The 27,803-nt window shown below is 46.9% G+C and overlaps 1 long non-coding RNA gene, 25 other non-coding genes and 1 pseudogene across 26 annotated transcripts; 26 read left to right on the top strand and 1 right to left on the bottom strand.

Moving 5' to 3' along the window:
• The first annotated feature begins 12 nt into the window (after window positions 1-12).
• LOC146964328 (U2 spliceosomal RNA) lies at window positions 13-203 on the top strand. Its single transcript, XR_015034943.1, has one exon. It is a non-coding gene; the product is annotated as a U2 spliceosomal RNA (small nuclear RNA).
• A 376-nt stretch (window positions 204-579) lies between these two features.
• On the top strand, window positions 580-696 carry LOC146964329 (U5 spliceosomal RNA). The gene has a single exon (XR_015035017.1). It is a non-coding gene; the product is annotated as a U5 spliceosomal RNA (small nuclear RNA).
• Window positions 697-860: 164 nt separating this feature from the next.
• Window positions 861-1,051, top strand: LOC146964330 (U2 spliceosomal RNA). The gene has a single exon (XR_015034887.1). It is a non-coding gene; the product is annotated as a U2 spliceosomal RNA (small nuclear RNA).
• A 375-nt stretch (window positions 1,052-1,426) lies between these two features.
• Window positions 1,427-1,543, top strand: LOC146964331 (U5 spliceosomal RNA). Its single transcript, XR_015034850.1, has one exon. It is a non-coding gene; the product is annotated as a U5 spliceosomal RNA (small nuclear RNA).
• A 164-nt stretch (window positions 1,544-1,707) lies between these two features.
• LOC146964332 (U2 spliceosomal RNA) lies at window positions 1,708-1,898 on the top strand. The gene has a single exon (XR_015034942.1). It is a non-coding gene; the product is annotated as a U2 spliceosomal RNA (small nuclear RNA).
• A 383-nt stretch (window positions 1,899-2,281) lies between these two features.
• On the top strand, window positions 2,282-2,398 carry LOC146964333 (U5 spliceosomal RNA). The gene has a single exon (XR_015035018.1). It is a non-coding gene; the product is annotated as a U5 spliceosomal RNA (small nuclear RNA).
• Window positions 2,399-2,562: 164 nt separating this feature from the next.
• Window positions 2,563-2,753, top strand: LOC146964334 (U2 spliceosomal RNA). Its single transcript, XR_015034888.1, has one exon. It is a non-coding gene; the product is annotated as a U2 spliceosomal RNA (small nuclear RNA).
• A 382-nt stretch (window positions 2,754-3,135) lies between these two features.
• Window positions 3,136-3,252, top strand: LOC146964335 (U5 spliceosomal RNA). Its single transcript, XR_015035019.1, has one exon. It is a non-coding gene; the product is annotated as a U5 spliceosomal RNA (small nuclear RNA).
• Window positions 3,253-8,991: 5,739 nt separating this feature from the next.
• LOC146964336 (U2 spliceosomal RNA) lies at window positions 8,992-9,177 on the top strand. Its single transcript, XR_015034959.1, has one exon. It is a non-coding gene; the product is annotated as a U2 spliceosomal RNA (small nuclear RNA).
• Window positions 9,178-9,552: 375 nt separating this feature from the next.
• On the top strand, window positions 9,553-9,669 carry LOC146964337 (U5 spliceosomal RNA). The gene has a single exon (XR_015035020.1). It is a non-coding gene; the product is annotated as a U5 spliceosomal RNA (small nuclear RNA).
• A 164-nt stretch (window positions 9,670-9,833) lies between these two features.
• On the top strand, window positions 9,834-10,024 carry LOC146964338 (U2 spliceosomal RNA). The gene has a single exon (XR_015034889.1). It is a non-coding gene; the product is annotated as a U2 spliceosomal RNA (small nuclear RNA).
• A 388-nt stretch (window positions 10,025-10,412) lies between these two features.
• Window positions 10,413-10,529, top strand: LOC146964339 (U5 spliceosomal RNA). The gene has a single exon (XR_015035022.1). It is a non-coding gene; the product is annotated as a U5 spliceosomal RNA (small nuclear RNA).
• A 164-nt stretch (window positions 10,530-10,693) lies between these two features.
• Window positions 10,694-10,883, top strand: LOC146964340 (U2 spliceosomal RNA). Its single transcript, XR_015034952.1, has one exon. It is a non-coding gene; the product is annotated as a U2 spliceosomal RNA (small nuclear RNA).
• Window positions 10,884-11,258: 375 nt separating this feature from the next.
• LOC146964341 (U5 spliceosomal RNA) lies at window positions 11,259-11,375 on the top strand. The gene has a single exon (XR_015035023.1). It is a non-coding gene; the product is annotated as a U5 spliceosomal RNA (small nuclear RNA).
• Window positions 11,376-11,539: 164 nt separating this feature from the next.
• On the top strand, window positions 11,540-11,730 carry LOC146964342 (U2 spliceosomal RNA). The gene has a single exon (XR_015034891.1). It is a non-coding gene; the product is annotated as a U2 spliceosomal RNA (small nuclear RNA).
• A 1,116-nt stretch (window positions 11,731-12,846) lies between these two features.
• Window positions 12,847-17,524, bottom strand: LOC146964343 (uncharacterized). The gene is made up of 3 exons (XR_015034793.1): window positions 17,496-17,524; window positions 16,027-16,131; window positions 12,847-13,215 (listed from the first exon to the last, which is right to left on the bottom strand). It is a non-coding gene; the product is annotated as an uncharacterized LOC146964343 (long non-coding RNA).
• Window positions 17,525-19,014: 1,490 nt separating this feature from the next.
• Window positions 19,015-19,131, top strand: LOC146964344 (U5 spliceosomal RNA). The gene has a single exon (XR_015035024.1). It is a non-coding gene; the product is annotated as a U5 spliceosomal RNA (small nuclear RNA).
• Window positions 19,132-19,295: 164 nt separating this feature from the next.
• Window positions 19,296-19,486, top strand: LOC146964345 (U2 spliceosomal RNA). Its single transcript, XR_015034892.1, has one exon. It is a non-coding gene; the product is annotated as a U2 spliceosomal RNA (small nuclear RNA).
• A 376-nt stretch (window positions 19,487-19,862) lies between these two features.
• Window positions 19,863-19,979, top strand: LOC146964346 (U5 spliceosomal RNA). Its single transcript, XR_015035025.1, has one exon. It is a non-coding gene; the product is annotated as a U5 spliceosomal RNA (small nuclear RNA).
• A 164-nt stretch (window positions 19,980-20,143) lies between these two features.
• Window positions 20,144-20,334, top strand: LOC146964347 (U2 spliceosomal RNA). Its single transcript, XR_015034939.1, has one exon. It is a non-coding gene; the product is annotated as a U2 spliceosomal RNA (small nuclear RNA).
• Window positions 20,335-20,717: 383 nt separating this feature from the next.
• Window positions 20,718-20,834, top strand: LOC146964348 (U5 spliceosomal RNA). Its single transcript, XR_015035026.1, has one exon. It is a non-coding gene; the product is annotated as a U5 spliceosomal RNA (small nuclear RNA).
• A 164-nt stretch (window positions 20,835-20,998) lies between these two features.
• LOC146964349 (U2 spliceosomal RNA) lies at window positions 20,999-21,189 on the top strand. The gene has a single exon (XR_015034938.1). It is a non-coding gene; the product is annotated as a U2 spliceosomal RNA (small nuclear RNA).
• A 376-nt stretch (window positions 21,190-21,565) lies between these two features.
• LOC146964350 (U5 spliceosomal RNA) lies at window positions 21,566-21,682 on the top strand. Its single transcript, XR_015034797.1, has one exon. It is a non-coding gene; the product is annotated as a U5 spliceosomal RNA (small nuclear RNA).
• A 165-nt stretch (window positions 21,683-21,847) lies between these two features.
• On the top strand, window positions 21,848-22,038 carry LOC146964351 (U2 spliceosomal RNA). The gene has a single exon (XR_015034893.1). It is a non-coding gene; the product is annotated as a U2 spliceosomal RNA (small nuclear RNA).
• A 368-nt stretch (window positions 22,039-22,406) lies between these two features.
• On the top strand, window positions 22,407-22,523 carry LOC146964352 (U5 spliceosomal RNA). The gene has a single exon (XR_015034798.1). It is a non-coding gene; the product is annotated as a U5 spliceosomal RNA (small nuclear RNA).
• Window positions 22,524-23,034: 511 nt separating this feature from the next.
• On the top strand, window positions 23,035-23,151 carry LOC146964353 (U5 spliceosomal RNA). The gene has a single exon (XR_015034799.1). It is a non-coding gene; the product is annotated as a U5 spliceosomal RNA (small nuclear RNA).
• Window positions 23,152-23,315: 164 nt separating this feature from the next.
• Window positions 23,316-23,441, top strand: LOC146964354 (U2 spliceosomal RNA; annotated as a pseudogene).
• Window positions 23,442-27,803: the final 4,362 nt, after the last annotated feature.

Genomic DNA, 27,803 nt, shown 5'->3' on the forward strand with positions numbered 1-27,803 from the left:
CGCTTGGGTCCCATCGCTTCTCGGCCTTTTGGCTAAGATCAAGTGTAGTATCTGTTCTTATCAGTTTAATATCTGATATGTCCTCTACCCGAGGACAACATATTAAACGGATTTTTGCCACCGGGAGCTGAAAAAGGGGCTTGCTCCGTTCACTCTACGCATCGACCCGGCATTGCAGTGTCGCCGGGAACGGTGCACCCTTCTCTCGCCTTGTTGAAAACCAAGCCATGGCCAAACACAGACTTTCAGATGGCACTTTGCACGTGGCTCAAAGGAAGGGCCTCAAGTGGCCTGGCAGCTTTCACCAGGTGCCGCTGGTGCTTTTGCACAAACCAGTCCAAGCAAAGTGCGTCCTCCCCAGCCCGCCTGCCTGCCTGCCAAACGTCAGACATTTCCCAGCCTGCCCAGGCTCTTATCTCCGAGACCCCGTTGGTCAGAGCCTGTGAGAGCATGGGGAGGGCTGGGGGATCGGGGGCGGCAGCTGGGATTCGGCACTCGGCAGGCAACCAGAAGCCAACCGCGAGGGTGGAGACTGGGACAGATAGGGTCCTGGGCTGCCTGGGAGGAGACGGGCTCTACCGACTCTGGCTTCTCTTCATAACGCACAAGTCTTTCGCCTTTTACTAAAGACTTCCGTGGAGAGGAACACCAACGAGTTCAAGCTATTTTTGGGAGGCTCTGCCGTACGGCCGAGCCCTTTGAGTTTGTGAAAAGTCAATCGGCAGCGAGGGCTGCGCAGTGGAGAAGTTGGGCGGAGGGGCTATAATGCAGCCAGTCTGGCTTTTGTGTCACCGACAGGGAACCGCGTCGAGTGGGGTCCGGCCCCAGAGCTGTGCTCGGAAATCAGACGCTTGGGTCCCATCGCTTCTCGGCCTTTTGGCTAAGATCAAGTGTAGTATCTGTTCTTATCAGTTTAATATCTGATATGTCCTCTACCCGAGGACAACATATTAAACGGATTTTTGCCACCGGGAGCTGAAAAAGGGGCTTGCTCCGTTCACTCCACGCATCGACCCGGCATTGCAGTGTCGCCGGGAACGGTGCACCCTTCTCTCGCCTTGTTGAAAACCAAGCCATGGCCAAACACAGACTTTCAGATGGCACTTTGCACGTGGCTCAAAGGAAGGGCCTCAAGTGGCCTGGCAGCTTTCACCAGGTGCCGCTGGTGCTTTTGCACAAACCAGTCCAAGCAAAGTGCGTCCTCCCCAGCCCGCCTGCCTGCCTGCCAAACGTCAGACTTTTCCCAGCCTGCCCAGGCTCTTATCTCCGAGACCCCGTTGGTCAGAGCCTGTGAGAGCCTGGGCAGGCTGGGGGATCGGGGGCGGCAGCTGGGATTCGGCACTCGGCAGGCAACCAGAAGCCAACCGCGAGGGTGGAGACTGGGACAGATAGGGTCCTGGGCTGCCTGGGAGGAGACGGGCTCTACCGACTCTGGCTTCTCTTCATAACGCACAAGTCTTTCGCCTTTTACTAAAGACTTCCGTGGAGAGGAACACCAACGAGTTCAAGCTATTTTTGGGAGGCTCTGCCGTACGGCCGAGTCCTTTGAGTTTGTGAAAAGTCAATCGGCAGCAAGGGCTGCGCAGTGGAGAAGTTGGGCGGAGGGGCTATAATGCAGCCAGTCTGGCTTTTGTGTCACCGACAGGGAACCGCGTCGAGTGGGGTCCGGCCCCAGAGCTGTGCTCGGAAATCAGACGCTTGGGTCCCATCGCTTCTCGGCCTTTTGGCTAAGATCAAGTGTAGTATCTGTTCTTATCAGTTTAATATCTGATATGTTCTCTACCCGAGGACAACATATTAAACGGATTTTTGCCACCGGGAGCTGAAAAAGGGGCTTGCTCCGTTCACTCCACGCATCGACCCGGCATTGCAGTGTCGCCGGGAACGGTGCAACCCTTCTCTCGCTTGTTGAAAACCAAGCCATGGCCAAACACAGACTTTCAGATGGCACTTTGCACGTGGCTCAAAGGAAGGGCCTCAAGTGGCCTGGCAGCTTTCACCAGGTGCCGCTGGTGCTTTTGCACAAACCAGTCCAAGCAAAGTGCGTCCTCCCCAGCCCGCCTGCCTGCCTGCCAAACGTCAGACTTTTCCCAGCCTGCCCAGGCTCTTATCTCCGAGACCCCGTTGGTCAGAGCCTGTGAGAGCATGGGGAGGGCTGGGGGATCGGGGGCGGCAGCTGGGATTCGGGATTCGGCACTCGGCAGGCAACCAGAAGCCAACCGCGAGGGTGGAGACTGGGACAGATAGGGTCCTGGGCTGCCTGGGAGGAGACGGGCTCTACCGACTCTGGCTTCTCTTCATAACGCACAAGTCTTTCGCCTTTTACTAAAGACTTCCGTGGAGAGGAACACCAACGAGTTCAAGCTATTTTTGGGAGGCTCTGCCGTACGGCCGAGCCCTTTGAGTTTGTGAAAAGTCAATCGGCAGCGAGGGCTGCGCAGTGGAGAAGTTGGGCGGAGGGGCTATAATGCAGCCAGTCTGGCTTTTGTGTCACCGACAGGGAACCGCGTCGAGTGGGGTCCGGCCCCAGAGCTGTGCTCGGAAATCAGACGCTTGGGTCCCATCGCTTCTCGGCCTTTTGGCTAAGATCAAGTGTAGTATCTGTTCTTATCAGTTTAATATCTGATATGTCCTCTACCCGAGGACAACATATTAAACGGATTTTTGCCACCGGGAGCTGAAAAAGGGGCTTGCTCCGTTCACTCCACGCATCGACCCGGCATTGCAGTGTCGCCGGGAACGGTGCACCCTTCTCTCGCCTTGTTGAAAACCAAGCCATGGCCAAACACAGACTTTCAGATGGCACTTTGCACGTGGCTCAAAGGAAGGGCCTCAAGTGGCCTGGCAGCTTTCACCAGGTGCCGCTGGTGCTTTTGCACAAACCAGTCCAAGCAAAGTGCGTCCTCCCCAGCCCGCCTGCCTGCCTGCCAAACGTCAGACTTTTCCCAGCCTGCCCAGGCTCTTATCTCCGAGACCCCGTTGGTCAGAGCCTGTGAGAGCATGGGGAGGGCTGGGGATCGGGGGCGGCAGCTGGGATTCGGGATTCGGCACTCGGCAGGCAACCAGAAGCCAACCGCGAGGGTGGAGACTGGGACAGATAGGGTCATGGGCTGCCTGGGAGGAGACGGGCTCTACCGACTCTGGCTTCTCTTCATAACGCACAAGTCTTTCGCCTTTTACTAAAGACTTCCGTGGAGAGGAACACCAACGAGTTCAAGCTATTTTTGGGAGGCTCTGCCGTACGGCCGAGCCCTTTGAGTTTGTGAAAAGTCAATCGGCAGCGAGGGCTGCGCAGTGGAGAAGTTGGGCGGAGGGGCTATAATGCAGCCAGTCTGGCTTTTGTGTCACCGACAGGGAACCGCGTCGAGTGGGGTTCGGCCCCAGAGCTGTGCTCGGAAATCAGACGCTTGGGTCCCATCGCTTCTCGGCCTTTTGGCTAAGACTGCGATCACTCCCGGCGTTGCAGGAAGGTTCCCGTTCAGTGGGACTCTTCCTAGTAACTTTTGGGGGATATATTTGTCCTTGCTTGTTTTGCACGTATTGTTTGTATTGCTTGTTTTGCACATTTGCTTCTTTTGCACAATCCTAATTGCCTTACTTTTCAGTACAGTCACACAAGGTAAGTCAATTTTTTAAGTTTTACTGGTTTTACCTCGCTTCTGTTTTTTATTATTTGTTGATTTTACTTGGATTTTATTTATTTATTGATTTTGCTCTTTTACTGAGGTGCCTCCAGCCATGTCGGCTGCCCGTGCCGGCATGCGGAGGCACCACAGTGTGCGCTTTTTATTCAGGGAGGTGGATGGAAAGCTCCTGGAGATGTCCAGACTGGACTTCTCCAGGAAGCTAATTCAACAGACCCTTGGATTCAAAGCAGAATCTTTAAACTGTATTGTGACTCTGCCCTCTGGAAAAGGTTTTGACGTGAGTTTTGTGTCGGCTGCCACCTTACTAGAATTCTGGAATCGTTTCGAAAAAGTAAAGACCCAGTTTAAGGCTTTTGCTGTGGAGAAACTGACTGACAACTCCCAGAAAGTGGTGATTGTCAGGATGTTCAATGAGACAGTAAATGCTGAGGACATTTGCATATGGCTGGGGAGATATTGCACTGTCAAAGGCCAGGCTACCAAGGTGAGAGATGAGGATGGCATCTGGAATTGTGCCTGGAGGGTCCCTGTCCAGCAATGGCAGGACCCCCAGGGCTTCCAGGGCCTGAGACATCTCCCATCCATGATAGTCCTTGGAGAGAACAGGGCTACATTCACTACCAGGGAATGCCGAAGCTGTGCCGCAAGTGTGGTGAGCATGGGCACCTGGTAGAAGCTTGCCAGAAAACTGTGTGTGGCAAATGTAGGGAAGTGGGGCATTCCTTTGAGGAATGCCCAAACAGGAGAAAATGCAACCTCTGTGGAGAGGCAACCCACCTCTTCAGAGACTGCCCAAAATCATTTGCCAACAAATTAAAAGCTCAAAGAAGGCAAGAGAACATTGATAAAAAAGAGGAAAATGGCCGACAAGAAGTGTTAATTGAAAGGGAGGGGCTGGAAAATTCAAATTTCCCGCCAAAAACTGTGATTGGAGGAGAGGAGCCCAGTGAGGCGGGAAAAGGGGAGGGGCCTGGCCTCACCCCAGCAGAGGGGGAGAGCAGGAAAGTATGGAGAGCCAGGCAGCCGGTGAATCTGGACCCGAAACCTCCACCAGTCTCCAGATAGTGGAAGAAGGGTCCAGTGAAGCCTCCTTCCCCGACGCACAGCCCCTCCTGAAAAGAAATGTGTCAGAACTATCCAGCCCTGAGGTGGCAGAGAACTTAGAAAAGAGAGGGCGTATAGATGTTGGAACTGCCACCTCACCTGAGGAGAGGCCAAATGTCTGCTCCACAACTGACCAGTGTTCTTTTCTGACAATTTCACTTCAATCAACTCCACATGAAAGACTGGGAAATGATGCTTTCAGGAGATCAGAAACTCTAGATTCGCCCCCTAATTGTTATGAGACGCGAAATGAGCTTCTGTTACAAGATACAAAAGAGTGAAATGGACATAACCCTGGCTTTTTAAAAACTATTTAAAAAATGCAGTACCTGTTGTTTTTAATTTCCATACTCATGGCTCTCAACATTTCCACAATCAATGTGAGAAGTGTGAAGTCAAGAGTTAGAGCACAAAGTATATTTTCCTTCCTACAGTCTGTTGACTCAGATGTGTTTTTATTGCAGGAATGCAACCTGCCCTTTTTAAAACACTATAGCAAATGGGAAGGAATGTGGCCACCCGGGACCTCCCTATTCAGTGGTTCAAATGAAAACAAATCAGATGGAGTGGCCATACTTATTAAAAACCCCTTGATCTCGGTGAAGGGCAGCACTGTGGTGAAGGATGGGCGGGCTCTTTTAGCACGCCTTTCATTTATGGAAAATGATTTTAACCTTCTTAACGTCTATGGTTTTAATGACAAAAACGACGGGTATGACTTTTTAGAAGATCTGCAGTCCCACATGTTAGGTAGGGTCCCATTAGTGGTAGGAGGAGATTTTAATTGTGTTTTAAGCAAGAAGGATAGGAAAGATGCAGGGGATGATTTTAAAATAGATAAAACATCGGTTTTACTTCAAGGAATAGTTAGGGATTTTAAGCTAGTCGACTGTTTTAAAACCATGCATCCCAGAGAGGAGGGCTTCACCTGGTTCAGTGGTGATGGCACCAGAGCCTCTCGCATCGACTACTGTTTTACACGCAACTGCCCGCCCACCGATGCTAGATTAACCCCTGTTTTCTTCTCAGATCACGTTATGCTATCCTGCACCCTATCACTCTCTTCAGGTGTGACTTTAGGAAGTGGTCTGTGGAAACTCAACTGCTCTCTTTTAGAAGATAGGGAGATAGTCAGGGAATACCGAGAGCAGTACAAGGAGTGGCAGACCCTTCAAGACTTGTACCAAACACGAGCACACTGGTGGGAAATGGTGAAGGAGAGGACCCGGACTTTCTTTAGGCAGCTAGGTAAGAAAAAGAAAGATAGGGAAAACAGACACATGTTGGGACTGCAGAAAAGACTGCAGCGATATTTTTTATTAACAAGCCAGGGTTTTGATTTTAACAATGAAATTTTAGAAATAAAAAAACAAATGACAGAAATATCAGAAATTAAGAGTCGTGGAGCCATAATAAGAAGCAAAGAAAGAGAAATAGAAGAAGGGGAAAAATGCACACGCTACTTTTTTAAGAAAATAATGAGAAAACAAGGTCTTTTAACAGAATTGAAAAATAAAGAAGGTAACTTAACAACTAACACACAGGAAGTTAAAGAAACCGTGGAAAATTACTATGAAACATTGTATGAAGAAAAGGAAACAGATAAAAATGTCACCGAACAGGTTTTAGAATCAATTTCAAACAGTTTTAAAGATAGTGTGCTTTTAGAACAGGATTTTACCCTTTTAGAGTTGGATAAGTCTTTAAAACATTTTAAGAAGGGGAAGTCCCCTGGCCAAGACGGACTTCCCCTTGAGTTTTATCTGACTTTTAGGGATCTTATTGCACACGACATTTTAACTGTTTTTAACGAATTTGAAGGACTTGACCTGTTACCAGACTCTTTTAGAGTAGGGATAGTGACTTTAATACATAAAAAAGACGAAAAGACTGACCTGAAAAACTGGAGACCTGTGACTCTTTTAAACGTAGACTGCAAACTTTTTAGTAAACTTTTAGCTAGTCGTTTATCTTTGGTTTTAGGGGAGGTGATCCACCCGGATCAAGGCTGCGCCATTCCGGGGAGGAAGATCACCGACAGCCTCGTACTGATCAGAGACACCATCTGTTACGCGAGAGACAGAAACATTCGACTAATAGTCCTAAATTTAGACTTTGAGAAGGCATTTGATCGGGTCTCGCACCAGTACCTTTTTAAGGTACTGCAAAAAGTGGGATTTCCTGATAGGTTTATAGCGTGGGTGGGACTGCTATACCGGGGCATCACAAGCAGAATCCTTGTTAATGGGGAGCTTACCAAAGCAGTGGATATATGCTGCGGTGTCCGTCAGGGTTGTCCGTTATCTGCCCTCCTCTATGTCATCTGCGTAGAACCACTGGCGCAGATCTTGAGAAGGGACAAATGGATCAACGGGGTGGCAATTCCGGGAGGTAGGGGCTCTTTTATTAAGTGCCTTTTATATATGGACGATTTTAACATTGTTTGCACCGACCTTTTATCTGTTAACCGGACGCTAGACTTGACTGACTGGTTTGGGCGGGCCTCTGCTGCCAAACTAAATAGAGAAAAAACGCAAGCCCAATTTTATGGCCCATGGACAGCGACTGACATGACAGGACTTCCCCTGACTGTGACCCAGACTGACCTGAAAATACTGGGGATAAAATTTGACAGGGAAGGGGGGGGGGGTACAAATTGGCCGGACGTGGTAGGGAAAGTTAAGAAGCGACTAGGATTCTGGGGACTTAGAGGACTGACGATAGAAGGCAAAGTTTTAATCATAAAAGCAGTGATTTTACCTGTGCTTTTACTTGTCAGTTCTGTTTTTACCCCCCCTAGGAGTGTGCTTTTAGACCTGGAACGAGCCATTTTTTATTTTTTATGGGGATCCAAGTGGGAGAGACTCCAAAGACAAATAATGAAGCGGCCAAAGGAGAAAGGAGGAAAAGAAGTGCCAGACCTGTACCAGTTTTTAGGATCCCTGTACACCACCCTGCACCTGAAAGCTGCTACGGCCCCATCCAGAAACCCAAAGACAGCAGCAATGACGCGGTTCTGGATGGGGACCTACCTAAGAAGAAAAAAGTTTTTACCCACTGATCTTAGAGTTCCTGTGTCTTTTAACTTGCCACCTGCATACAGTTTTATTTGCACGTTTTTAAAGCATTTTAACCTAGAGCACGAAGAGTTGCAGATTTTAACCAACCACCGTATGCTTTTATCTGTTGTGCAGGAGCGGGAACCAGTGAGTCCTGTGCGCAGGCTCGCACTCGGCGAGCCCTCCACAGTTTGGCGCAACGTGAACCACTCCGCTCTCCCAAACCGACTCCGGGACCTGTTATGGATGGTGGCCCATGAGATCCTCCCGGTCAGGTCCGTAATGCACTCCAGAGGCATGGCGAAACACGCAACCTGCCCCCGACCTGGTTGTGGCGCGCCAGAGACGGTGAGGCAACCTGCTCTGGGAGTGCAGCGCTGCTGAGGATCTGTGGGCAACGGCCGGCTCCTTGCAATTCCCGTACTTACCAGCAAGGGAGGTCCTTACAGCACAACTTGTGCTGTATGGGGTGAGCCGCGAAGACATTTCACCACCTGTCTTCGCCAAGCAGTGGCTCACCCTCGCCGCCATAGTAGACGCCACCTGGACCTCCAGAAACTTGCTGGTAAGAAAGCACAAGCAGATCCCCCCCGTGGCTGTGCTCCGTATGGCAGCAGCGACGGTCCGAGCGGCCGAAGCTGCAGGCGGCGGGCCTAGGACACAGCCACAAAGAAGAATCGCCTCTGTGCCCATTCGGACGAAGGAGCCGGAGCCACATCACTGAAAAGGTCCCAGCAGCGGCGGCCTGACTCTCCGGGATTGGCAGGACTGGGAAGGAGCTGAGGGCGAGGATCTCCTCTGAGCACCACAACAGAGTCCCGAGAGGAAAAAGGCTTGGGGGAGCGGAGGAAGGCAGCCTTGATAGGGACTCACCCCGCTCCTGCACAACCATGGAAAGCTTTTAACCTCTGCACTCACTTTTAGATGAAATTTTATGGACACATGGACAGAAACACATCAATGAACTTTTAAATACCACACATTCTTTTAAACATGTCTTATTTGTAAAACATTTTAACAAGCCTCACACACTGAGCTTTTAATGAATTGTTTTTACAAATATTAAATTATCATTGTTATGTAGACATGTCTTCTTTTTATCCAACTTGTATTGTACTGAAAAAAAGAAGAAAGAAATTGTGTGTAAAAATGTCATTGATTGAAGAAAAAAATGTTTGAAAAACGTGTCAATAAAATTTTTCGAAAGAAAAAAATCTGTTCTTATCAGTTTAATATCTGATATGTCCTCTACCCGAGGACAACATATTAAACGGATTTTTGCCACCGGGAGCTGAAAAAGGGGCTTGCTCCGTTCACTCCACGCATCGACCCGGCATTGCAGTGTCGCCGGGAACGGTGCACCCTTCTCTCGCCTTGTTGAAAACCAAGCCATGGCCAAACACAGACTTTCAGATGGCACTTTGCACGTGGCTCAAAGGAAGGGCCTCAAGTGGCCTGGCAGCTTTCACCAGGTGCCGCTGGTGCTTTTGCACAAACCAGTCCAAGCAAAGTGCGTCCTCCCCAGCCCGCCTGCCTGCCTGCCAAACGTCAGACTTTTCCCAGCCTGCCCAGGCTCTTATCTCCGAGACCCCGTTGGTCAGAGCCTGTGAGAGCATGGGGAGGGCTGGGGGATCGGGGCGGCAGCTGGGATTCGGCACTCGGCAGGCAACCAGAAGCCAACCGCGAGGGTGGAGACTGGGACAGATAGGGTCCTGGGCTGCCTGGGAGGAGACGGGCTCTACCGACTCTGGCTTCTCTTCATAACGCACAAGTCTTTCGCCTTTTACTAAAGACTTCCGTGGAGAGGAACACCAACGAGTTCAAGCTATTTTTGGGAGGCTCTGCCGTACGGCCGAGCCCTTTGAGTTTGTGAAAAGTCAATCGGCAGCGAGGGCTGCGCAGTGGAGAAGTTGGGCGGAGGGGCTATAATGCAGCCAGTCTGGCTTTTGTGTCACCGACAGGGAACCGCGTCGAGTGGGGTCCGGCCCCAGAGCTGTGCTCGGAAATCAGACGCTTGGGTCCCATCGCTTCTCGGCCTTTTGGCTAAGATCAAGTGTAGTATCTGTTCTTATCAGTTTAATATCTGATATGTCCTCTACCCGAGGACAACATATTAAACGGATTTTTGCCACCGGGAGCTGAAAAAGGGGCTTGCTCCGTTCACTCCACGCATCGACCCGGCATTGCAGTGTCGCCGGGAACGGTGCACCCTTCTCTCGCCTTGTTGAAAACCAAGCCATGGCCAAACACAGACTTTCAGATGGCACTTTGCACGTGGCTCAAAGGAAGGGCCTCAAGTGGCCTGGCAGCTTTCACCAGGTGCCGCTGGTGCTTTTGCACAAACCAGTCCAAGCAAAGTGCGTCCTCCCCAGCCCGCCTGCCTGCCTGCCTACCTGCCTGCCAAACGTCAGACTTTTCCCAGCCTGCCCAGGCTCTTATCTCCGAGACCCCGTTGGTCAGAGCCTGTGAGAGCATGGGGAGGGCTGGGGGATCGGGGGCGGCAGCTGGGATTCGGCACTCGGCAGGCAACCAGAAGCCAACCGCGAGGGTGGAGACTGGGACAGATAGGGTCCTGGGCTGCCTGGGAGGAGACGGGCTCTACCGACTCTGGCTTCTCTTCATAACGCACAAGTCTTTCGCCTTTTACTAAAGACTTCCGTGGAGAGGAACACCAACGAGTTCAAGCTATTTTTGGGAGGCTCTGCCGTACGGCCGAGCCCTTTGAGTTTGTGAAAAGTCAATCGGCAGCGAGGGCTGCGCAGTGGAGAAGTTGGGCGGAGGGGCTATAATGCAGCCAGTCTGGCTTTTGTGTCACCGACAGGGAACCGCGTCGAGTGGGGTCCGGCCCCAGAGCTGTGCTCGGAAATCAGACGCTTGGGTCCCATCGCTTCTCGGCCTTTTGGCTAAGATCAAGTGTAGTATCTGTTCTTATCAGTTTAATATCTGATATGTCCTCTACCCGAGGACAACATATTAAACGGATTTTTGCCACCGGGAGCTGAAAAAGGGGCTTGCTCCGTTCACTCCACGCATCGACCCGGCATTGCAGTGTCGCCGGAACGGTGCACCCTTCTCTCGCCTTGTTGAAAACCAAGCCATGGCCAAACACAGACTTTCAGATGGCACTTTGCACGTGGCTCAAAGGAAGGGCCTCAAGTGGCCTGGCAGCTTTCACCAGGTGCCGCTGGTGCTTTTGCACAAACCAGTCCAAGCAAAGTGCGTCCTCCCCAGCCCGCCTGCCTGCCTGCCAAACGTCAGACTTTTCCCAGCCTGCCCAGGCTCTTATCTCCGAGACCCCGTTGGTCAGAGCCTGTGAGAGCATGGGGGGGCTGGGGGATCGGGGGCGGCAGCTGGGATTCGGCACTCGGCAGGCAACCAGAAGCCAACCGCGAGGGTGGAGACTGGGACAGATAGGGTCCTGGGCTGCCTGGGAGGAGACGAGCTCTACCGACTCTGGCTTCTCTTCATAACGCACAAGTCTTTCGCCTTTTACTAAAGACTTCCGTGGAGAGGAACACCAACGAGTTCAAGCTATTTTTGGGAGGCTCTGCCGTACGGCCGAGCCCTTTGAGTTTGTGAAAAGTCAATCGGCAGCGAGGGCTGCGCAGTGGAGAAGTTGGGCGGAGGGGCTATAATGCAGCCAGTCTGGCTTTTGTGTCACCGACAGGGAACCGCGTCGAGTGGGGTCCGGCCCCAGAGCTGTGCTCGGAAATCAGACGCTTGGGTCCCATCGCTTCTCGGCCTTTTGGCTAAGATCAAGTGTAGTATCTGTTCTTATCAGTTTAATATCTGATATGTCCTCTACCCGAGGACAACATATTAAACGGATTTTTGCCACCGGGAGCTGAAAAAGGGGCTTGCTCCGTTCACTCCACGCATCGACCCGGCATTGCAGTGTCGCCGGGAACGGTGCACCCTTCTCTCGCCTTGTTGAAAACCAAGCCATGGCCACCCTTACGAAAGAAAAATATATTTACCAATATATTACTTGCAATATATTGTAATATATTGTAATATATTATTCTTCCATTACATTTTCCAATATATTATATATTGTAAATATATGGAAAAATATATTGATGACACATATATTATACAATATATTATATATTGCAATATATGGAAAAATATATTGATGACACATATATTATACAACATATTATATATTGATGTAATATATTGTAATATATTGCAATATATTGCAAAATATACAAAAAACTGCCCCTTTCAATATATTGAAATATATTAAACCTGAATATATAATATATGGGTTTATATATCCCAAAATATATGCAATTTTATATTTATAAATATCCACCATAATGTATTCAGATTTATATGATAAAATGTATTGATAATATATGAAAAGATATAGTGTCACATGTATGTTCAATATATGGTAGAATATATTTTAAATATATGTAAAATTATACATGAAATATATGTATGGCTATGTGTTCAATATATTGTGGAATATATTTAATATATGGAAAATTATATGGAAACAAAAACATGACATATGTGTTCAATATATTGTGGATGAATACTTAAATATGCAAACTGCAATATGTGCACAAACCTTTATACCACATATTAACACAGACTGGGTAATTTATCAAAAGCAACCTTTATTTTCTTTTAATCAGGCACAGATACTGAACCCAGTTTGAGGTAGGGAGCTATACAGGCCTATTAAAACCCCAACCAGGGTTCCTACAGCTTAAGCCAAGTTAAATTTAAGACTTTTTTTAAAACCACTTGAAATTAAATTTAAGACCAACTTCATAATAAACACAAATGCAGAAAAAAAAGAAACACCTCACATCAATTACATAGGGTTAGGGACAATTTTACCCACTTTCCTATGTGATCCAAGGTAAAGTGACTGCTACATGAACATTGGATTGTGTCTCTTTCCAGCTGTCCTTTCAAAATAAATGCATAAAAAGTCCGAAAAAAAAAAAAAAAAACCCACCACTGACTCGGAATCTGGTGGCTGTGAGAAATTTAGCGTTGACGGCCACCATAAAATACCACTTACCAAGTGTTAACATTTTTAAGACTTTTGAAAAATTGATTTAAGACATTTTAATGCCAATTAAGGCCTTGTTTTTAGATTAATGAATTCAATGCCTTTTAAGACTTTTTAAGGATCCGTAAGAACCCTGCCAACAGGCCTGGCATATGGTCAGACAAAGGAAATGTGACTGACTCTACATTTCTGAACAGTGCAACATTTTTAAAGAATGCCATTGAACAGACAATACATATACTTTTGGAACTGTGGAAAAGAAATAAATAGCCAAAAGAAAATTGATGTAGCAGATAAAGCAGATGTATGTATGTAGCAGATGAAGAGATGTCCACCCTCCAATTGGTAGTAATCAGCTGGCTCCTTGGTGCATCTAGGGAAAAAGAGAGAAAAAAAAGAGATTTTTTAAATATTATTTAAATTATCTGTATAAAATGCTCTGACGTCCTTTGCTTCATTCTAATGTTCAACCTAACATCAAACATCAGATCATTCACAGGGGGTTTGGAGGGGGGTGTCAAAGAGTCAATCGATTAGTACTCCGCGATTATCAAATACTTTCGCTTGAAATGCCTATCCCTACTGGAGTCCAGACTCCACACCAGTAAAAACAAGATAATAGACCACTAGTTTAATGTTAGTATTCAGTCGGTATTCAGCTGTATAGTCAATGATTTCCCTCAACTCTATCACTCAGTCAGCCAGCATCTAGTCTGGGGCCGTTGACCCGCTGTTTTGGTAGGAAACGGATCCAGGGCGAGAGAGACAGACCTTTCCTTCAAAATAAAAGCACAAAGCTAATAAAATGCGGTAAAACTCTTTAATTTAAGGAATATAATTTACAAGAAAGTCCCCGAGCCATTAAATTGACATTTTGCTTTTATTGTATTACAAGTTAATGTTTATTCAGGGTACCCCCAGAATTTTGCAACTCAAATTTAAGACTTTTTAAGACCTTTTTAAGACCACATCTAATGAAATTTAAGACCAACCTCGCAACAGTCATTTTACGTTTGCCAACGCAGCATTCCATGATTTTTTGCAAGTAGATACAGTTATGTTGTTGCGATGTATCATGCAGATAGATAAAAAATAAGACCTTTGTAGGGGTGTAACGATACACATAAATCACGGTTCGGTACGCACCTCGATTTTGAGGTCTCGGTTCGGTTCATTTTCGGTAAGAGAACAAAATGCAAAACATAAATTTGCTTGTTGTTTATTAGGAATTTTTCTAAACCAAATTTACATGTTTTAGTCAAATGTAATTATTTTACTCACCTACTAATGCTATGTTGTAGGTACATTCTGTCCCTGATACAAATAAACTTATTAAACTAAACCAAGCCATTATACAAAATATGAAAAAAATATAAAAGGCTACTGTTGTAAAGTGCTGCCTAATAAGTTCAATAAATTATTCTCAAAATAACAAAACATACAGCCTTACAATGATTTTTTTTTTTTTTTTTTTTTACATGTAAAGTGCAGCACTAACAGTTCGAGCCAGTGACGGACTGACCATAGGGCAATGTGGGCAAATGCCACAACGGCTGCCTGACGATGCAACCGTTCGGCCGCAAATAAATAAATAAATGAATGAATAACGCGGGTCATCACGAGGCACAGTGCGTAGTGTCAACACAGCAGCGACGTGCGCCTGCTCCGGGCGCATCTGCAGCAGATCCACATGTACTGGAGCTTGTGCGCAACACAGACACAGAGAGAGAGACAGACAGACAGACAGACGGACAGGCAGACAGACAGAGAGGAGATAGGAGCCACAGCCCCCCCACCTCCACCTCCACCTCCATTCCTCCCAAAAGCAGGAGGGTCTTCAAGCCTCTGTTTTCTCGCTAGCGGTAGCATTAGCAGTAGCATTAGCGATAGCCACGACGTAAACGGGCTGCACGTGTAGCTGCAGGCGGACTGTAAACACACACAACTTCTGTACCGAAACTCACTCGTTCACAGCGCTGTGCTGAACCGAACGCCCCGTACCGAATCGGTTCAATACAAATACATGTACCGTTACACCCCTAGACCTTTGAGAATGAAATTTAAGACTTGTAAACTAAATTTAAGACCTTTTCAAGGCCTTAATTTATAGTTATCAAATTTAAGACTTTTTCAAGTTTTTAAGACCCCGCGGGTACCCTGTTATTTTATAAGTTTTATGTTGGTGAATACTTTTATTTTGGTGAATTTGGTGATTTCGGTATCAGCTACAGACAGGAACCAGAATGCAGACTAATTGGGAGGTAACTGACACCAGGCTCTTCGCTTGTCTGAAGAGCCTGGTGATGCGAGGCTAGCCAGCATCAGTCCTGTGGAAATTTCAATTACTTCTGTATGGGATGGTGCTATACATTTAAAGCGATAGTTCACCCAAGATTGAAATTTCACTCATTATCTACTCACCCTCATGTCGACTAAGGGCTGGGAGAAGTTTCAGAGTCCTCCGTGGCTTCTCTGAGTTACAGGGGGTCTCGACGTAGCAGTGCATGTCAATATAACGGTTGCAAATGGATACCAACTGTCTTGGTAACAAAAAGACACACCAAAAAACATCCAAATACCTCCATGCTGCTCGTATGTAATGTCCGTCTTGTATTGAAGCCCCGAAATGCAAAATTGTCCCGGAAAAAATTGAATAAGTCAATTTTTCAAGCTTGTTTTGTAGCGGAAGCTTCTCAAAGCTCCTCTTCCCGGTTCGTCATATTTGGACGAACTGGGAAGAGAACAGACCCTGGTTCGTCCAAATATGACGAACCGGGAAGAAGAGCTTCGAGAAGCTCGAAAAATTGACTTATTTCATTGTTTTTGGGACAATTTCACATTTCGGGGCTTCAATACAAGACGAACATTACATACGAGCAGCATGGAGGTATTTGGATGTTTTTTGGTGTGTCTTTTTGTTATGAAGACAGTTGGTATCCATTTGCAACCGTTATATGGACATGCACTGCTACGTCGAGACCCCCTGTAAGAGAGAAGCCACTGAGGACTCTGAAACTCCTCCCAGCCCTTAGTCGACATGAGGGTGAGTAGATAATGAGTGCAATTTCAATTTTGGGTGAACTATCACTTTAAAAACTTGAACTGAAATTAATCTGAACTAGGTTTAATGAAAACATTTAAGAAGCAAAATGCATTTGCCATAATTCTTGGTCTGTTTGCCTACCTGTTTGCATGTTGAAGTCTGTACCCCATCATCTTTTGCTCTATTGTCACTTCGGGTTCTCCAGCACGATGATCTCATGGGTAGAGCACTGCTGTGGGTCCTTGGCTGTGTAAAATACAGATTGACATAACAAAGAGTATTCAGTCAATTAGAAACAGAGTAAAACATTAATTAATCAAGGACAAAAATATCTTTAGCTGTGTCACAGTATTAAGGATAGAATGATTTTTTTTTTATTTTATTTTGCGGCTGATCCTGATTATTATTACTCAAATAACACTATATTTAGAACTAATATCCTAATGAAAATTACTGCCACATATCTTTGACTTTAAAGTGTCTATTATTTTGTCCAACCTATGAAGGGTGAATTGAACTTATTACACCTGTGTGTATAAACTGGATTCACTAATGATGGCTTATTTGCAGGCTATATCATTTTCAGCTGGATGACTAATACTTCATCAACCGAGTATACACTAATATCAGTGATACTTTACTTTTATTAACAGGAGTGAGTATTAGTAACCATGCTAAGAGGCCACAGTCAGTGTAGTGTCTCATCTCCAGTAGTTTCTGTTACTAGCAGAGTTCATGTTGTTTTCTTCTGCAGCAGAGTGCGTTTTCTAAAGCAGTGGTTCTCACACACACACACGCGCGCGCCGCGAGTAGCCGCGAAGCAGCGAGAAGCGGAGCCCTTTGATGTTAACGACTGTGTCACACCGGAGCCACGTCGCTCCGGTTCGCAGCTGCGCGGCGCGCGAGCCGCGAGCTATGGCCGCGAGCGAGCCTGTCAAGCCGGGCAGGAAGTCGCACAAAGAAACAGCGGAAGAATCCGGTTAATTTTCAAAATAAAACACATTCCGAAGCCGGTTTACCGCCCCCCCCCCCCCCCCCGTTTGGGAACCACTGTTCTAAAGGAACTTTCACTTATGTTTACACAGTGTTCAAAACAGTGTCTTATAACTCAATAAACAGCCCATGAAAAAAATATTTTTTCCAGCAGATATCTTTGTTACAACATGACTGAGCTAATTGGAGTAGTTTCATGTTGTGTCCGACAACGGGAGGGTTTTAACAGCTGATGTCCTGGTGTTAGCTTAGCTGCTGCTGTTAGCTGTCAGCAGCAGCTAAGCTAACGGCTACTATAACCATGACTAGTTGCAGAGGCGTGCACACAGAAGTGGTGGTGTTTGTTCGGTAATTCGTTTTGTAGATTTAACAAACATCAGATTAGTCAGGGCGGTTTTGGCAGCCCGGAGCCTCCACATTTGGTGCCTACACCGGTGGCTAATGCTACCAGTTAGCCGCTAACGCTACCAGTTAGCCGCTCGCTAGAATGCTACTACGGGGTTGAAAGCCGGATAGCTCATGTGCTAATGGCGATTAGCTTTTCTCTCTTTTCTTTCTAACCCTTTTCTCTGTAACACGTTAATGAAGCCATGTACCGGCTGAAACATCCTCCTCACCGTTGGTTAGAACAAGGAGAATAAGAAAAAAAAACCCTCCGTCACAGCCCCCCTCCCTCTCACCAGAGCCTGCCTCGTTTGAATCCCTGACACCAACAACGCCACAATAATAACAGAGAAATATCTTACCTGGTATTTTTTGCAGGATTTAAATTCACTCAAGCTCTCGCTAGGACCAGGTTCCAGCCGACTGTTTGTCCATTTATCCGTATCGTAAAAATAATCCACATGACTGGTCATTCTTGAACGACTGAAGTGCGTCGCGGCGGTTCCCGTTTCACAGCAGCAGTAACGGTTATTTTCAAATTTGGCGCCGGAAAGGCGCGCACAGCTGTCATTGGCCAAGAGCCATTATGTCAGTCAGATCAACCAATCATGTTCAAATGCTCACGATGAGACAGCCAATGGATTTTGTTTCATTGTGGTAACATTTTATTTTTTATTTTTATATCTAATAAAAAAAATAATTCCTGACCTGCAATCGGTTCACAGACCATTGCTAAGTAAAACACACCGTTGCTAGGGTCACCGCTCTGATCAGAGGACACAGAGGAGGAGAACTATGCAGGATATTTACTTTAATTGAATTTTTACCTTCAGCTTCGGACTAATTGTGATGTTAGATAAATTACTTAACTTGTTACAGGGGGGGGGGGGGTTATAAATATACACATATACTATACTATATACTATATTTTTTAAATGTTTTACACACACATATATATATATATATATATATATATATGTGTGTGTGTGTGTGTGTGTGTGTATGTTGTATAAAATATAAACATTTAAAAAATATAGTGCCTTTTTGGCCTTGATCTCAATATATTTTTCAATATATACACATATATGATCCATGCATATATATGAAAATATATAAAACATTAAAAAAATATAGTGCCTTTTTGGCCTTGATTTCAATATATTTTTCAATATATACACATATATGATCCATGCATATATATATAAATATATAAAATATTTAAAAATATAGTGCCTTTTTGGTCTTTATTTCAATATATTTCTCAATATATACACATATATGATCCATGCATATATTGCAATATATTGGAAAATATAAAAATTAAATCCCATATATGGGAATATATTGCCTAATATATCACATGATATTTTCTAATATATTGCAATATATTTTTCTTTCGTAAGGGCAAACACAGACTTTCAGATGGCACTTTGCACGTGGCTCAAAGGAAGGGCCTCAAGTGGCCTGGCAGCTTTCACCAGGTGCCGCTGGTGCTTTTGCACAAACCAGTCCAAGCAAAGTGCGTCCTCCCCAGCCCGCCTGCCTGCCTGCCAAACGTCAGACTTTTCCCAGCCTGCCCAGGCTCTTATCTCCGAGACCCCGTTGGTCAGAGCCTGTGAGAGCATGGGGAGGGCTGGGGGATCGGGGGCGGCAGCTGGGATTCGGCACTCGGCAGGCAACCAGAAGCCAACCGCGAGGGTGGAGACTGGGACAGATAGGGTCCTGGGCTGCCTGGGAGGAGACGGGCTCTACCGACTCTGGCTTCTCTTCATAACGCACAAGTCTTTCGCCTTTTACTAAAGACTTCCGTGGAGAGGAACACCAACGAGTTCAAGCTATTTTTGGGAGGCTCTGCCGTACGGCCGAGCCCTTTGAGTTTGTGAAAAGTCAATCGGCAGCGAGGGCTGCGCAGTGGAGAAGTTGGGCGGAGGGGCTATAATGCAGCCAGTCTGGCTTTTGTGTCACCGACAGGGAACCGCGTCGAGTGGGGTCCGGCCCCAGAGCTGTGCTCGGAAATCAGACGCTTGGGTCCCATCGCTTCTCGGCCTTTTGGCTAAGATCAAGTGTAGTATCTGTTCTTATCAGTTTAATATCTGATATGTCCTCTACCCGAGGACAACATATTAAACGGATTTTTGCCACCGGGAGCTGAAAAAGGGGCTTGCTCCGTTCACTCCACGCATCGACCCGGCATTGCAGTGTCGCCGGGAACGGTGCACCCTTCTCTCGCCTTGTTGAAAACCAAGCCATGGCCAAACACAGACTTTCAGATGGCACTTTGCACGTGGCTCAAAGGAAGGGCCTCAAGTGGCCTGGCAGCTTTCACCAGGTGCCGCTGGTGCTTTTGCACAAACCAGTCCAAGCAAAGTGCGTCCTCCCCAGCCCGCCTGCCTGCCTGCCAAACGTCAGACTTTTCCCAGCCTGCCCAGGCTCTTATCTCCGAGACCCCGTTGGTCAGAGCCTGTGAGAGCATGGGGAGGGCTGGGGGATCGGGGGCGGCAGCTGGGATTCGGCACTCGGCAGGCAACCAGAAGCCAACCGCGAGGGTGGAGACTGGGACAGATAGGGTCCTGGGCTGCCTGGGAGGAGACGGGCTCTACCGACTCTGGCTTCTCTTCATAACGCACAAGTCTTTCGCCTTTTACTAAAGACTTCCGTGGAGAGGAACACCAACGAGTTCAAGCTATTTTTGGGAGGCTCTGCCGTACGGCCGAGCCCTTTGAGTTTGTGAAAAGTCAATCGGCAGCGAGGGCTGCGCAGTGGAGAAGTTGGGCGGAGGGGCTATAATGCAGCCAGTCTGGCTTTTGTGTCACCGACAGGGAACCGCGTCGAGTGGGGTCCGGCCCCAGAGCTGTGCTCGGAAATCAGACGCTTGGGTCCCATCGCTTCTCGGCCTTTTGGCTAAGATCAAGTGTAGTATCTGTTCTTATCAGTTTAATATCTGATATGTTCTCTACCCGAGGACAACATATTAAACGGATTTTTGCCACCGGGAGCTGAAAAAGGGGCTTGCTCCGTTCACTCCACGCATCGACCCGGCATTGCAGTGTCGCCGGGAACGGTGCACCCTTCTCTCGCCTTGTTGAAAACCAAGCCATGGCCAAACACAGACTTTCAGATGGCACTTTGCACGTGGCTCAAAGGAAGGGCCTCAAGTGGCCTGGCAGCTTTCACCAGGTGCCGCTGGTGCTTTTGCACAAACCAGTCCAAGCAAAGTGCGTCCTCCCCAGCCCGCCTGCCTGCCTGCCAAACGTCAGACTTTTCCCAGCCTGCCCAGGCTCTTATCTCCGAGACCCCGTTGGTCAGAGCCTGTGAGAGCATGGGGAGGGCTGGGGGATCGGGGGCGGCAGCTGGGATTCGGGATTCGGCACTCGGCAGGCAACCAGAAGCCAACCGCGAGGGTGGAGACTGGGACAGATAGGGTCCTGGGCTGCCTGGGAGGAGACGGGCTCTACCGACTCTGGCTTCTCTTCATAACGCACAAGTCTTTCGCCTTTTACTAAAGACTTCCGTGGAGAGGAACACCAACGAGTTCAAGCTATTTTTGGGAGGCTCTGCCGTACGGCCGAGCCCTTTGAGTTTGTGAAAAGTCAATCGGCAGCGAGGGCTGCGCAGTGGAGAAGTTGGGCGGAGGGGCTATAATGCAGCCAGTCTGGCTTTTGTGTCACCGACAGGGAACCGCGTCGAGTGGGGTCCGGCCCCAGAGCTGTGCTCGGAAATCAGACGCTTGGGTCCCATCGCTTCTCGGCCTTTTGGCTAAGATCAAGTGTAGTATCTGTTCTTATCAGTTTAAAATCTGATATGTCCTCTACCCGAGGACAACATATTAAACGGATTTTTGCCACCGGGAGCTGAAAAAGGGGCTTGCTCCGTTCACTCCACGCATCGACCCGGCATTGCAGTGTCGCCGGGAACGGTGCACCCTTCTCTCGCCTTGTTGAAAACCAAGCCATGGCCAAACACAGACTTTCAGATGGCACTTTGCACGTGGCTCAAAGGAAGGGCCTCAAGTGGCCTGGCAGCTTTCACCAGGTGCCGCTGGTGCTTTTGCACAAACCAGTCCAAGCAAAGTGCGTCCTCCCCAGCCCGCCTGCCTGCCTGCCAAACGTCAGACTTTTCCCAGCCTGCCCAGGCTCTTATCTCCGAGACCCCGTTGGTCAGAGCCTGTGAGAGCATGGGGAGGGCTGGGGGATCGGGGGCGGCAGCTGGGATTCGGCACTCGGCAGGCAACCAGAAGCCAACCGCGAGGGTGGAGACTGGGACAGATAGGGTCCTGGGCTGCCTGGGAGGAGACGGGCTCTACCGACTCTGGCTTCTCTTCATAACGCACAAGTCTTTCGCCTTTTACTAAAGACTTCCGTGGAGAGGAACACCAACGAGTTCAAGCTATTTTTGGGAGGCTCTGCCGTACGGCCGAGCCCTTTGAGTTTGTGAAAAAGTCAATCGGCAGCGAGGGCTGCGCAGTGGAGAAGTTGGGCGGAGGGGCTATAATGCAGCCAGTCTGGCTTTTGTGTCACCGACAGGGAACCGCGTCGAGTGGGGTCCGGCCCCAGAGCTGTGCTCGGAAATCAGACGCTTGGGTCCCATCGCTTCTCGGCCTTTTGGCTAAGATCAAGTGTAGTATCTGTTCTTATCAGTTTAATATCTGATATGTCCTCTACCCGAGGACAACATATTAAACGGATTTTTGCCACCGGGAGCTGAAAAAGGGGCTTGCTCCGTTCACTCCACGCATCGACCCGGCATTGCAGTGTCGCCGGGAACGGTGCACCCTTCTCTCGCCTTGTTGAAAACCAAGCCATGGCCAAACACAGACTTTCAGATGGCACTTTGCACGTGGCTCAAAGGAAGGGCCTCAAGTGGCCTGGCAGCTTTCACCAGGTGCCGCTGGTGCTTTTGCACAAACCAGTCCAAGCAAAGTGCGTCCTCCCCAGCCCGCCTGCCTGCCTGCCAAACGTCAGACTTTTCCCAGCCTGCCCAGGCTCTTATCTCCGAGACCCCGTTGGTCAGAGCCTGTGAGAGCATGGGGAGGGCTGGGGGATCGGGGGCGGCAGCTGGGATTCGGGATTCGGCACTCGGCAGGCAACCAGAAGCCAGGCAGCCCAGATAGGGTCCTGGGCTGCCTGGGAGGAGACGGGCTCTACCGACTCTGGCTTCTCTTCATAACGCACAAGTCTTTCGCCTTTTACTAAAGACTTCCGTGGAGAGGAACACCAACGAGTTCAAGCTATTTTTGGGAGGCTCTGCCGTACGGCCGAGCCCTTTGAGTTTGTGAAAAGTCAATCGGCAGCGAGGGCTGCGCAGTGGAGAAGTTGGGCGGAGGGGCTATAATGCAGCCCCGTTCACTCCACGCATCGACCCGGCATTGCAGTGTCGCCGGGAACGGTGCACCCTTCTCTCGCCTTGTTGAAAACCAAGCCATGGCCAAACACAGACTTTCAGATGGCACTTTGCACGTGGCTCAAAGGAAGGGCCTCAAGTGGCCTGGCAGCTTTCACCAGGTGCCGCTGGTGCTTTTGCACAAACCAGTCCAAGCAAAGTGCGTCCTCCCCAGCCCGCCTGCCTGCCTGCCAAACGTCAGACTTTTCCCAGCCTGCCCAGGCTCTTATCTCCGAGACCCCGTTGGTCAGAGCCTGTGAGAGCATGGGGAGGGCTGGGGGATCGGGGGCGGCAGCTGGGATTCGGCACTCGGCAGGCAACCAGAAGCCAACCGCGAGGGTGGAGACTGGGACAGATAGGGTCCTGGGCTGCCTGGGAGGAGACGGGCTCTACCGACTCTGGCTTCTCTTCATAACGCACAAGTCTTTCGCCTTTTACTAAAGACTTCCGTGGAGAGGAACACCAACGAGTTCAAGCTATTTTTGGGAGGCTCTGCCGTACGGCCGAGCCCTTTGAGTTTGTGAAAAGTCAATCGGCAGCGAGGGCTGCGCAGTGGAGAAGTTGGGCGGAGGGGCTATAATGCAGCCAGTCTGGCTTTTGTGTCACCGACAGGGAACCGCGTCGAGTGGGGTCCGGCCCCAGAGCTGTGCTCGGAAATCAGACGCTTGGGTCCCATCGCTTCTCGGCCTTTTGGCTAAGATCAAGTGTAGTATCTGTTCTTATCAGTTTGAAATGCAGCACATATGGTCATGTAGCTGAGACATGCACGCAAGTCCGCTGTAGAAACTGTCACACCCTTGGCCATACAATGAAAGATTGCCGAGAAGCAAGACGGTGCAGCCTGTGCAACTCATCTTTGCACTTGGCTAAAGACTGCCCTAAGCCTTCTTACGCTGGGGCTACCAAAGGAAATAGGCCTCCCCAAGGAGAAGGCCATGCCCTTCGAGAAATCGAAGAAGTAATACGCGAGATCGTGGCAGAGAGAGAAACAACGATGGAAGGCCCTACAGAGATACACACAGACGGGGTGAAGAGGAGGGAGAAGACCGGGAAACCAGGAGAGACGACAACAGACTTTCCACAGAGCAGCGACGACGGAGAAGACTGGACGGTGCAGAGAGACAAAAGACGACAGAGACAGAAACGTAAGATCAGCTCAAAAACAACCCCAGAACACGACCCACAAGAAAAACCACAAGACCAGAGGGGCCAGAGGAAACAACCGAGAGGAGAGACTACAAGAGAGACTGGGAAAAGAGACACCACAACCGACACTCGGAACACCGAAGAGACCTCGACTGCAACGGCAGCCGACCACACCAGAGATCCCGCGACGAAAGACGTCTTCGAGGAGAACACGGCGAAGTCCAACACCTCATCCGACGAGGAAACCTTGAGCTCCTTGAATACGCCACTCATTGATCTACAGGTAAAAACTGAAAATGCGGCAAAAACAAAGGTGGACTTTAAGACTTTGTTTCCTGCATTACCTATGCTAAATGATAGCTCCTTATAGTCCACTGTACATAGGAACAAATAAATAAAAATATATAGACTGCCTATAGTTGCCTCCCGCATGTCAAAAAACTATTTTCAAAGCCTATACTAACCAAAATAGACATCATAACAACAAATGCCAGGGGGCTCCAAAACAAAGTTAAAAGAACAGCAGTCTTCACCTATCTAGCCTCCCTGAACTTCACAGTCTGCTTTATACAAGAGGTACATTTACGAAACCATAAAGATGTCCTTTGTTTTTCAAGTGAGTGGCTGAAAGGAGACTCAAGATGGAGTGTAGGTGGACTTTACACCTCAGGAGTGGGTATCTTATGTGGAAATAGAGACCTTAGAATTGTGAGTAGTTTCTCTCTGGTCCAGGGAAGGGTTCTGGTGGTAGACATAGATTGGAAAGAAGTACATGTCAGACTCATAAATACGTATGCCAACACAGAACCAAAGGCCAGAAAAGAAATGTATAAAGAAATAGATACAGCATTTATGACAAACAGAACAATAATCTGGGCAGGTGACATGAATGTCGACCTGGACAAAAGTAAAGATAGTTTACAGGTCAAAAACTTAATTAAGGAATACAGTCTGCTTGACGCATATAGAAAAGTCAACAAGATTGAGCCAGGACACACCTGGGGAAATAGTAGAGGTGCCAAAAGCAGACTAGACTACGTCTTCATACCGAACTGTCTAAAAGTTAAAACAGCATGTGTCAAACCAGTCTTCTACTCTGACCATGCTATGTTAGTAGTCTCCTGCCATATAAACTCCCAACAATATGGTAAATCATACTGGAAGTTCAATAATACACTATTAAGATGCAACATTTTCAATAAAGACTTCAGGGATTTCTTCAAAGATTGTACTGAACTGCAATGTTTCTACCCAAGAAAAACAGAATGGTGGGACAATACTAAAAACAAAATTAAAACCTTCACACAAGACTTTTGTAAGAAAAGAAATAATGAAAAACATAAGGATTTTAATCTATTACAAAAAGAAATAGAAAAGCTGTATAGTAGTGCAAATGAGAAAAAGAGCAAGACAGACGATCCAGCATTAAAACTACTATTAACAAAACAACGAGAGTACTTCGAAGAAAAATCCAGAACCTTTGCATTCAGAAGTCAGCAGATGGTGTGGGAGGAAGACGAAAAATGTACATCGTACTTCTTTAAACACGTAAAGGAGCAGGGGAAGAAGAAAACAATAACTGAACTAACAGATGAAAAAGGTCAAACAGTAAACACTAAAAAAGAAATGATTGACACAGTAGTACTACACTTTTCAAACCAATTTAAAAAGGAAAATATAAACGATGAAAAATCAAAGAACTTCCTGCTCCAACACGCAAATAAAAAGGTTCCAACAGAGATGATTGAAGATCTAGAAAAAGAAGTAGAACTTTCAGAACTATATGGAGCCTTAAAGGGAATGAAAGATAACAAATCACCTGGAGTGGACGGTCTGTCAAAAGAATTCTATATCAATTTCTGGGATGTGATAGGAACCCATCTTTTAGAAGTGATAAAAGAGATTCTAACTATAAGGAAAATGTGCCAATCAATGAGGGAGGGAATCATATCCTTGGTGCACAAAAAAGGAGACCCAAAAGACCTGTCAAATTATAGACCAATTACAATGCTCTGCATAGATTATAAAATAATAAGTAAAGTCATAACAAATAGATTGACAAATGTAATGCCCCATCTAGTTGGAAATGACCAGACCTGTGGAGTGAGAGGCAGGAGAATCTCCTGGAACACTAGTCTGTATAGGGACATAATGGCCTACCTGCAAGATAGAAATCAGTCTGCTATAACAGCGACCATTGACCAACAAAAAGCCTTTGATAGGGTGAACTACCAATGCATGTACAACAACCTTGAGATCATGGGCTTCAGTGAGAAATTCATCAATATAATAAAGACTCTGTATAACGATGTTGGAAGCAAAGTAAATATAAATGGAAATCTAAGCCCCTGGATCAACCAACACAAAGGCCTTAGACAAGGATGTGCCTTATCGGTCCTGTTGTACATTTTATATGTTGAACCACTGGCATGTGCAATTAGAAACAATAAGAGAATCAAAGGGATTAAATTACCGGGGGGAGAGACAGTAAAACTCTCCCAATACTGTGATGATTTGGTATTGTTCTGTAACGATGACCGAAGCCTCGCTGAAGCTATTACTGTAATGGATGAATACTCAGAGATCTCAGGTTCAAAGGTAAATAAAGCTAAATCACAGATAAAATACTTGGGTAAATGGAAAGACAGAACCGAAAACCTAAATGGGATGTCAGTATGTACAGGCCCAATTAAAATACTGGGAATCAACTTCAACAAAATTGAAGAAGACAGTCTTACAAACTGGAAAACAAAAATTGAAAAAGTAAAAAAAAAACTAAGCCTATGGAAAAAAAGAAGGTTGACTTTTACTGGAAAAGTGTTGGTGATAAAGGCAGATATCTTACCTAGCTTATTACACCTTGCCTACACCTTCAGTATACCATCAAGCTTAAGAAAAACGTTAACATCAACGATATTCCAATTTTTCTGGAATGGGTATGAATATATAAAGAGAGGGAGAATGTGCCAGCCCCTAGAGGAAGGAGGAAGAGACTTACCATGCATCCCATTGAAATTAGATGTTTTGTTTTTTTCTTCTTTAGCTAAACTATTATCAGACGAGTTCACACATAAATGCCAATGTCTGCTAAAATTTTGGTTGAGTTTTCCACTACGTCCTTTGGTCAAATGGAATAATAAATTGCCAAAAACGGACTCTTCTCCCCCACATTTTGGAAATATTGTCAAATTGACCAAAAAGAACCCTGAATGCTTTGATGTTAACCTAAGAGAAAACCACAAATTGTTATACCGTAAACTGATCTCTAAGCATGCACCGCCTGAAAAAATGAGTATACCGGCAATAATATGGACCAGATCACAACCAAAAGAACTAGAAAATAGACTGAAAGATTTCAACTGGTTAGTTTTACATAAACGGCTGCCGGTCCGTGAAACTCTGTACAATCATAAACTCACAAATAGTAAAACATGTCCCAGAGATCAATGTAACACTGGAGAAACAATTACACATGTGTTATGGGAATGTCAATTTGCACAGACAATGTGGAAAAAACTGAAAGAAAATTTCCCCTGCCTGAAAAATGTTGACTATAGTGACATTGTCTCTTTCCAACTGAAAGATGTTAAAAAAAAACAACGATTGCCAATTGTGTCACTAATCACTGTAGCCAAACTCAAACTTTGGGAAGCTAGATGTAATTTCATTAAAGAAACGTGTATACGGTCGGAAACCTTACTGGTGTATTGGATTAAACAAGAAATTGAAAAAATGTACCATTTAGAAGTGTTGAAATGGGGGGAAACGTCCATCAAAACAAAATGGAAAATAATTTTCCCTGATCTATAAAAAAGGTAACGGAATATTCCTATTCCAAAAGGATATGAATGGGTGTGAATACGAACAGTGTAATGAGCAGTTTCGACTAATTTGTATGTTTTGTTTTGTTTTTTTACCCTTTGTTTTATTTGTTATTTGTTTTTTGTTTTTGTTTTGTTGTTCCCTTTTGTTGCTCTTGTAATGTGTCTTTAGTATTGTCAGACAATATCCTATAA

Source organism: Trachurus japonicus, chromosome 22 (assembly GCF_045865225.1).
Source record: "Trachurus japonicus isolate A0001 chromosome 22, Traja_1.0".
Classification (NCBI taxonomy): domain Eukaryota; kingdom Metazoa; phylum Chordata; class Actinopteri; order Carangiformes; family Carangidae; genus Trachurus; species Trachurus japonicus.